Raw genomic sequence first — 9,885 nt, forward strand, 5'->3', positions numbered from 1 at the left:
GAGCGGAGAGTGGTCGGCTGGTGAAAGGAGAGGACAAACTAGTAGGGCAGTTGCGGGCAGATGAGTGAAAGAGAGCATGGTCTAATAAGAGAGTCGGAGGGCAGACGTATAAACGGGGTGCAGAGACGAATGAGCAAGAGATAGATTTTGGACTGATAAAAAGGACAGTAGGAAGAGATAAAGGAGTGAGAATACGGATGAAATGGGGAGCAGGTACTAATGAGGGCGAGGGGACGGGCGAAGATGAATGAACAGGTGTAAAGGACAGCAGGGGCCAGTGAGGAAAGACTGAGGACAGGGAGAGGGCAAACTCATGAGAAAGGAAAGGTGAGCTATGTCTGGGAGTAGAAACGGTGGTGATGCTCAGCTCGAGTTATGGCACACACTGGATGCTGGTGTAACGCAGCCCCAGCGACGCAATGGAGTGGGGCGGGATATCCACTGAGTGCCCCTACGTGTCAGGGGCCCTCCATCAGTCCTCCGTGTGCCCCTGTTGCCTGCTTGTGCCTCCGTGTGCCCCTGTTGCCTGCTTGTGCCTCCGTGTGCCCCTGTTGCCTGCTTGTGCCTCCGTGTGCCCCTGTTGCCTGCTTGTGCATCCGTGTGCCCCTGTTGCCTGCTTGTGCTGTGTGGCTGTGTGTGTGGGGTGCTTTGTGTGGCTGTGTGTGTGGGGTGCTTTGTGTGGCTGTGTGTGTGGGGGGCTTTATGTGGCTGTGTGTGTGGGGGGCTCTGTGTGGCTGTGTGTGTGGGGTCTCTGTGTGGCTGTGTGTGTGGGGGGCTCTGTGTGGGTGTGTGTGTGTGTGGGGAGGCTGTGTGTGTTTGTGTGTGTCATTTGCGAGAGATAAAGCTAGTGGCATTGTAAATGACAATGCCATTTATTTATGTTAAAAAATATATAAATAAAAATGTCAAGAGCAATGCCAATAGCTCTAACTTTAACAAAGGCAAAACCATTGCATTGTAAATGCTTGTTTTATCTGTTTTCAATACCAACACATAAATAAAAATGTTGTCATTTACAATTCCAATAGCTCTAACTTTTCCAAAGGCGAAACCGTTGCATTGTAAATGCTTGTTTTTTCTTTGTGACTAGACAGGGCCTTACTGCCTTTCGTTTCCAGACTAGCACCTGTCTCAAGACACACACTCACTCAGGATGGGCTGAGCACTACTGCTGTGCTCTCTGCTTGTGTCCTTTGTCACTGTTGATATGGAAATAATTTCCGGACACAATCTCCACGAAGAAGCAGTCATTACCTGCACACAGATAGCTTGTCCCCTCGCAACCTGCCACATCTCCCTCCTGATTGAGCTCGCCACACTGGCAGTAGAGCACTGGGGGAGAGTGTCGGTATTAATAGAAGCAATGGTGTTTACATTGGCGTTTACTTTTAAATGCTTGTAAAAAACTGAAAATCAGTCCTTTCCGAGCGCAGACTGCACTAACTTAGGCTGTTACTATAAGTTCCCAGAGACCGGCACACGTCTTTGCTGTACTTGGCTGCTGAGCCTTAAGTCGGTCTGCACTGAGCAATAGACACATAGAGAGGCGCAGCCCTTATCTTGTTACCAAGTAACAGTCAATAACCAGTATAATGGCAGTATCTGCACAGGTGTAGTAACACTGATGGGGGCATGAGAGGGAGACATCAGTTCAACTGATACATTACATTCTGCCTTTGTGCGCTACGTGTAAGCCCTTTTCACAGGTATCTACTACCGCCCGCCTGCTGGCTGTCTTATCTATGGGGCGTCATAAACAATGTCTTGCAGGCTGTGTCCGGGTTGCATCACTCCCAGCATTTCAAATGTAGCCCTCCAGAGTTCACTGAGTGCAACTGTATCCCCTCATCTACAGGTTGGCACCCGTCCCTCCTGCCGGCCGCATGCTCTCTACCTGCTACTCACGGCTGCACACGCATTTCTCTCCACGGCCCGTGAGTTATTTGTGTGCGTTCTGATTTTGTTTTTTGTTTTTAGCGGTCACGCCTCTTTTACCAGCGGGAGAACTAACTAATTTGCATTCCTATCTACCTCCCAAAGGCATCCTCATTGCCACACCAGATCTTTCCTTTGCAACCAAAATTCCGTGGTGACTCCACGTCACTACATTGGTGCGTTGTTCGCAACCAGTACTTAGCACAACGATACCCAGGGCACTTTCGATCACTTCATGCGGTGTTTGCAACTAGCATTTAGCACAACACTACCCGGGGCACTTTCTATCACTTCATGTGCTGTTCGCAACCAGTATGAAGCACAACGATACCCAGGGCACTTTCTATCATTTCATGCGTTGTTCGCAACCAGTATTTAGCACCACTATTCCCGGGGCACTTTCTATCACTTCATGCGCTGTTCGCAACCAGTATTTAGCATAACAATACCCGGGGCACTTTCTATCACTTCAGTATCCAGTTCACGCAATCTCATCATTACTCACCCAGCTCTGTCCATGCTGCTGTCCTGTACCATCCGCCGCCCGCTGACCAGGGCTTTCTCCACCATTGCATTGTTGCCTGGGGAGCTGGGGGCCATGCCTGTGTCACTCGCACGGGCCTCACCACCCCCTTGAAAGGGGGGCGCCATGCTCCGTCTCGGTCTCTTGGTACCTGTACAGCATTGGCCCCCATTTCTCAACATGACTAGGTTCCTGGGAGTGCCCACCTTGGACTACCTCCTCTTTTTTGCTTGTGTTTGGTTGCCTGTCACTTTCGACGTGTGGATGCGGCAGTGCCTGTCCCTTTGAGGCTCGCTCCTTGCCTTCTGCTGCTGGTCTGGGTCGTGACAAGAGGCATCATACTCCTGAGGCGGAAGCCAGGAGCACGCTAATTTTAATCACGAACTCTGTGTATAAAATCTGTTTTTTTAAATCGCTGCACTTCACCACTGAGCACTCGCCCCCCCTTCTACTCACTGAGAATTCCAGCGCAGCCGATTTGAATGCTGCAGCGGGCTGGAGATTCTCTTGCTGACATCTTGCTCAAGCCCACAGGCCACGCCCACGGGCGTGAGGCCATGCCCCCCTCAATCGCTACTTAAGGTGAGTCACCGCCAGAGTGCACAACAAGAGGCATCATACTCCTGAGGCGGAAGCCGGGAGCACGCTAATTTTAATCACGAACTCTGTGTATAAAATCTGTTGTTTTTAAATCGCTGCACTTCACCACTGAGCACTCTCCCCCCTTCTACTCACTGAGAATTCCCGCACAGCTGATTTGAACGCTGCCACGGGCTGGAGATTCTCTTGCTGACATCTTGCTCAAGCCCACAGGCCACGCCCATAGGTGTGAGGGCACCCCCCCTTTCCTTACTTAAACCATGTGCTTCCCCCGGACGCGCACTTAAACCATGTGCTTCCCCTCCAAGGACCCAATATAGCATAAATGCACTCCTCAAATTGGAACCTCCCAAGGAAGCCTGCTGCCATCACCACCATCACCCCTTGGACCTCCCTAGCACCTGTCAACACTGTAACACTAGCCTCAACTTTTCTCGACACAGACCAGAACAGCAAAACTTCACTCTACTCCTTCTTAACTGCAGATCCCTGCCTAAGCATAGCGCAGAAATCTTCCTGTTAATTGATGAGCGAAACCCTGATGCTGTTCTACTAGCCGAGACCTGGCTAACACCTGACTGCGACCCAGACTTAATCCAAGCACTCCCCCCTGGCTAACAGATCGCTTGCAGGGACCGCACTCGGCGGAAACGAGGAGGTATTGCAATCATTTACAAGTCCACATATCAGTGTCACTGTATATAGGATCCTATCCCAAACTGCGAAAGCATGTCTTTCTGCCTTAAATTCACCCCAAACGATAGACTAACTGGGATACTTCTGTATCGCCCTCCAGGCCCCCTGAACCACTTTCACTCCTCATTACCTTCGCAAACAGCTGAACTTGCCTCGTCCCCCTCCAACTTTACAGTACTTGGCGATTTCAACATGCACTTTGACGACTGCTCGGATAATACTACTAACAAGCTAGTCTCCAGCTTAGCCTCCATACAACTGGAACAATTAATTAAAATCCCCACTCATAATAAAGGTCATCTGCTCGACTCTGTGTTCAGTAACTATCCCAACCTTTCGGTTGGTTCCATCACATACCTCCCCTGGACCGACCACTTTCTTATCCCACTCACCTGGTCCACTCACAAAACCACTCTAAGTACCCCCACTCCACGGAAAAGGAGAAACTGGTCGAAACCCCCCCTAGGGAGAACCTATTAACTGCAACTAAACCCTTGCTCTCACAGGACCCCCTACTAGATAGTGGGATATTCAATAAGCGGATAGAGGACTCTCTCGACGCTACTCTGCCCATCAGGAAAACAATATTAAAAAGTGCACGAGAAACTGCCCCGTGGTACTCAGAAGAGCTCAGGGAACTAAAACGTCAATTCAGAAGATGGGAAAGAAAATGGCGCCTTCATTACACCCTCACTGTTAAAACCAGATACAGGGAACCCATAAGGGCATACAAACTAGGGATCACCACAGCCCAATCCACTTATTACAGAGGAAAAATGATGTCCGCCAAATCCAAACCCAAAGAAATGTATCAAATTGTCAAAAGTCTTTCTAAAATCCCCCCCGTAGTTCCAGCAGACAACCCCACAGCTCGCTGCAATGAACTAGCTGATGTCTTCTTCCAAAAAGTCAATAAAATAAACTCCTCCTTCACAACCTCAGCTTCCCAGCCTAGTGTCACTGAACCTCAGCTCTCAACAGATACAATTCACCCCTGTCGAGTAACTCTGAGTAACTTCCCACCATTTGATCTAGAATCACTTCAACCTCTTGCACAACAAATAAAATCAGGTTCCCCCTCTGACCTAGCACCCCCCTTACGATGACCTTGGCTAGCCAAGCCATCTTCCCTACCCTTACAGAGCTACTGAACAGCTCTTTACAAAAAGGAGTTGTACCTCCCATCTGGAAACAGGCGATGGTGAAAGCGCTAGTGAAAAAGCCTAATCTCGATTTGAACGATCCCAACAACTATCGTCCCATCTCCTTGTTACCCTGGGCAAGTAAAATACTGGAGAAGAATGTAAACCTCCATCTAACAAAACACCTGGAAGAAAACCTTCTACTGGATACAACCCAAACAAGATTCTGTCCAAAACACGGCACCGAAATGGCCCTTCTGGCCGTGGTGGAAGAATCCAGGAGGATCTTAGATCAAGGGGAATCAGTGGCAGTGGTCCTCCTCGATCTTAGTGCCGCGTTTGACATGGTATGCCACAACACCCTGGTGCAACGACTGTACGATCTGGGAGTCTCCGGGGATGTCCTTACCTGGCTGAGATCCTTTTTGAGCGGAAGGACTTTCCAGGTCTTTGATGGCGACTCCTGTTCCACCAGTAAACCTTTGAGCTGTGGGGTGCCTCAGGGCTCCTCCTTAAGCCCCACGCTGTTCAAAGTGTACATGAGACCGCTGGCTGGGGTCATCCGTCAATATGGCATCAAGATCATATCATATGCGGACGATACCCAGCTCATGGACTTCTTGGCACAAAAGAACAGCGGGCTCCCACAGGTCAACTTGGCCGCCTGTATGGAGGAGGCGGGAAGATGGATGATGGCATCCTCCTTAAAATTGAACGGTGACAAAACCGAGATTATGCTTCTCGGTCCCCCCTCCCCCAGTACCATTAATCAGTTATGGCCCCCCTGTCTGGGCACACCCCCATCCCCGAAGGAGGACATAAAGAGCCTAGGAGTCTGGCTAGATAAGACCCTTACTCTTAACACTCAGGCAACAAAAACATCAGCAACCTGTTTTGGGTTCATCCGGTTGCTAAGGAAAATTTTCCCAATCTTACCCCTTGAAGCCAGACAAGTTGTTATTCAAGGCCTCATTAAGTGTCTCGGCTACATTTTAACAACGTCCTCTACTTGGGTGCTCCAGAATACGTGCTGGAAAAGCTCCAACGAACCCAGAATTGCGCAGCCCGCACCCTACTTCAGATACCCTGCAGAGAATCAGCCAAAGCTGGGATCCAATCTCTCCACTGGCTCCCCGTCAGGGACAGAATAAAATGTAAGGCCCTCTGTATCGCCCATTAAGCCTTTTATAGAGCCAGCCCAGAAATCAATCACTCTCTTCTTACTCCCTACTGCCCCGGTAAACAACTTCGATCAACGAATGCCTGTCTCGCCGCAATTCCTCAAATCAAAAGGTCCAGGGCTGGAGGCAGGTCCTTCGAGCTCAACGCTGCCAAACTCTGGAACTCCCTCCCCCTCTCCCTAAGATCCAACCAGAACCTTTCCTCTTTCCGTAAAGAACTAAAAACCTTCCTCTTCAGAAATTAACGCATCCCCAGCCTCTCAGAGTACAATTCCCTCTAATCAGCGCTCGGACGCCTTCGGGCAGCAGCCACGCTTTACAAATCCCCTTTTCATTTCATTTCATTCATTCATAGTGCCTCCCCTGTGAGCCGGCCACCCAGAGTCGATGCCCCGATACACAACGCTTTGCCTCCGTCTTGGGTGCTCCCTATGCTTGCCGACGTAGTTTTCCTGCTGCCCGAGGTGTTGCCAAGGCTCGCCCCATTTCCTGCTTCTGCTTTGCCAGCCAGAGTCGCGTCACCCACGCTGTGACGGTCCTATGCTGGTGGGCACCCCAGGGGTAATCATGGCGAGACGTGATGGTGGATCTGGGCATTCCGCATCCTGGACCCAGAAAGCCCGGTTCTCTGCCACACATGCATGGTGAGCTGGACAAACACAAGCCGGCCACCAGTCCGGCACCAGATGTGCGGAGCAGCATTTTAAATTCTTCCCACGCTGCTTGCCAGCACTAGAAATTCTCGGCACCGCTCCCCCAGCTCCATGAATTAGAGTGAGCTGCCCCAGGGGGAGCTTCGCCCTATATCTCGCCTTTTGTCTTCTCGCCCTTGGCCTGAAAAGGGGGGAGGGGGTGCCTCCCTATTGGGTGATCTGAGCCCTCATCAGGCCCTCCCCCTATTGTGCGGCGCTTCCTGGCAGAGCAAACCAGTTCTGTTTCCTTTTCAGGCTCTGGCGGCCATTATGGTGCCGGCCCTCGAGGCCCCCTTTGGGGTCGGCCTCTGCTAAAATGCTCACTCTCTGAAAGTGTGAGAACTAGGCTGACTTATACCTTTCAAGCTACCTATTTGCAGCAACGATCACATATAGACATTTCAATTAGATCTGGTTATTTATTTAACCTTTTCATATATGAATTTGTATCTTTTTGTAAATTCATAAATGTGTGAAAAGAGATCAACACTTACTCATTCCAGAAACACATACAGTAGAAAAAGTCAAAACAACATAAGTAGTAGGTAGGGATACCATTCACATCAAAATCTGGCCGCAAAAGTGACAGGTTTGGCAGCAAACTCTGGCCCTGAATTTGACAGGTCTAGTCTTAAATTTGACAGGTCTGGCAGCAAACTCTGGCCGGAAAAGTGACAGGTCTGGCAGCAAACTCTGGCCTTAAATTTGACAGGTCTGGCCTTAAATTTGACAGGCCTGGCAGCAAACTCTGGCCTTACATTTGACAGGTCTGGCAGCAACTTGCTGTCCTTAAATTTGACAGGCCTTAAAAAATGACAGGGCTGGCAGCATACTCTGGCCTTAAATTTGACAGGTCTCGCCTTAAATTTGACAGGCCTTAAATTTGACAGGTCTGGCCTTAAATTTGACAAGTCTCAAATTTGACAGGTCTGGCAAAAAACTGCTGGTCTTAAATTTGACAGGTCTGGCAGCAAACTGCTGGTCTTAAATTTGGCAGGTCTGGCCTTAAATTTGACAAGTCTCAAATTTGACAGGTCTGGCAGCAAACTGATGGTCTTAAATTTGACAGGTCTGGCAGCAAACTGCTAGTCTTAAATTTGGCAGGTCTGGCAGCAAACTGCTGGTCTTAAATTTGACAGGTCTGGCAACAAACTGCTGTTCTTGAATTTGACAGGTGAGGTTCCGTGACGATTCGAACCCGTGTTTTCGACATTGTCGTAAACCCATAATTTCGGTACCAGTGAACCGTAAATGATCCATATAGTCTATCCTGGTGTTGTCGCTATGCTGCGAGCAAGAGTACTCCTGTTATGAGCACATTTCCGGTACACAGATGGCATCCATTTTAGATTATGGCATCCATCTTGTTTTCTTGCCCTCACATAGTCAATGGACATACAGTGACCTCTGATCAATGCATTACACTCAAAGGACACATAGGCTTTAGCCGGCGATTCACCTTGTCGATGGCACATACACCTTAAGTCAGAAACACTGTGGCCGCATGACTCGGCAGAAGCTGCCTCCTCTGCCTGAGGCCAGTCCTGCTATACTGGTTCTTGTGTACGTTGGCCTGATCATGATTAGGTGGCCGAAGTCGGTAGCCTTGCCCATTTACGACCCACAAACATCTCTTATCCTGTTTTTCTATCTTCTACACCTGGCTCTGCTCCTTTCCTTCTGGGCCTTTATTAGGGGGAGGTAACGAAATTTACGATGAGGCGGTCCGGCTCTTGAATAAGAAGATGACATGGGATTATGATCGAACAGTGAGAACCTCTCATTCGTAATGTTTGAACATCAGAAATTTGTTGACAATTCCTGTTTGACGCCAAATATTTATTGTTTAGGATACAAAGCTTAAATCAATGTACTAGCACGTGAAGAATGTTGCCTGCAGCTAAAAAATCTGTATTTAAGGAGCAACTCACTTAGTGCAAATCGAACAGGCTCCTAGAATCTGCCCGTGTGTAGTTTCTGTGACTTCTGTATCCCTGCAGTAATAAACCTTTGGTCTCTGACGCCACCATCGAGAAGCCCGTGTTTCTGTTTATTTGTGCACCGAGACAGGTAGAACTCAGGGGTCTTCGGGTGTTGTCCCTGACACCTCTGGACCTTAATTCGGTCCAGAACTCCAATTGGCGACCAACGTGGGGCGACGTCATTAGGTACCGGTCCAAAAGCCTGAAGAGTCGAGAAGCTTCTTGTGAAGATTCCAGAGGGAGGCGCCCCACTTCATCGATCCCGGTATATCGCAAAAGTGGCCCGACGTTCTCTTCCACGAGGGTTCCCGTTCGGACGGCTGAAGAGGTCCGTTGCCTTGACCGTCGCCCTGTCTTGGACCCGAAGTGCATACCTTAGTACGGCGAAACGTGGACGGGTTTCTCCTTGGTGACGTCTTCAGTGCCTCAGTTAAGTATTAAGTGGTTGCTAGTTGTTTTTGGTTAAGGATTTATCCTTTTAGTTCTCATGTTTGACTTGGTTTTGTAGATTATCACTGGTTATTCTAGTTACGATAATCTTTGGTTTGGTTTGGGTATCGATACATTCGTTCATTTGGTAGGCCTAAGTTCTAAGTTCGATTGCGCATCTTTGTCTGTGTTTGTTTGTGTTCCGGTTAGTAAAATGGTAAGTCGGAAAAACTGTATGTTTTCATGTTTTGGTTGCAACAAGGATTCCCGGTTGGAGGATTCATGTCTGGTTCCTCCGATTGGAACTCCCCTTTATGAATTATACTGTAAGCATGGTGTGGGTCCCATATCTTATAATGAGGTGTGGGTTCGCTACACAAAGGAAGATGGTGTCCTTAGTTGGCCACTACATGGTAGTTTCGAACCCGAAGTTCTTGATAATTTAGAAGTACAACTGTTTAAGAGGAAAGCCCGGCCGGCAATGTTTGATTCTTTCCGTTTTTGGCGAAAAGAATCTAAACAAAGAGAGATTAAGAAATTGAAGAAAGAGCAGAAAGAGCAAGAATTGACCTTAACTCAGGCTGCTGAGCAGCTGCAACTTGATAAAACTGAGAAAGCGATAGAAATAGCTGATAGAGAACGTAATTTGGCGATCGACAAGTGCTATCCTGCCTTGCCATCGAGTACTGTTAAGTCAGTAGAGGA

Source organism: Lissotriton vulgaris, unplaced genomic scaffold, assembly GCF_964263255.1.
Source record: "Lissotriton vulgaris unplaced genomic scaffold, aLisVul1.2 SCAFFOLD_963, whole genome shotgun sequence".
NCBI classification, from domain to species: Eukaryota; Metazoa; Chordata; class Amphibia; order Caudata; family Salamandridae; genus Lissotriton; species Lissotriton vulgaris.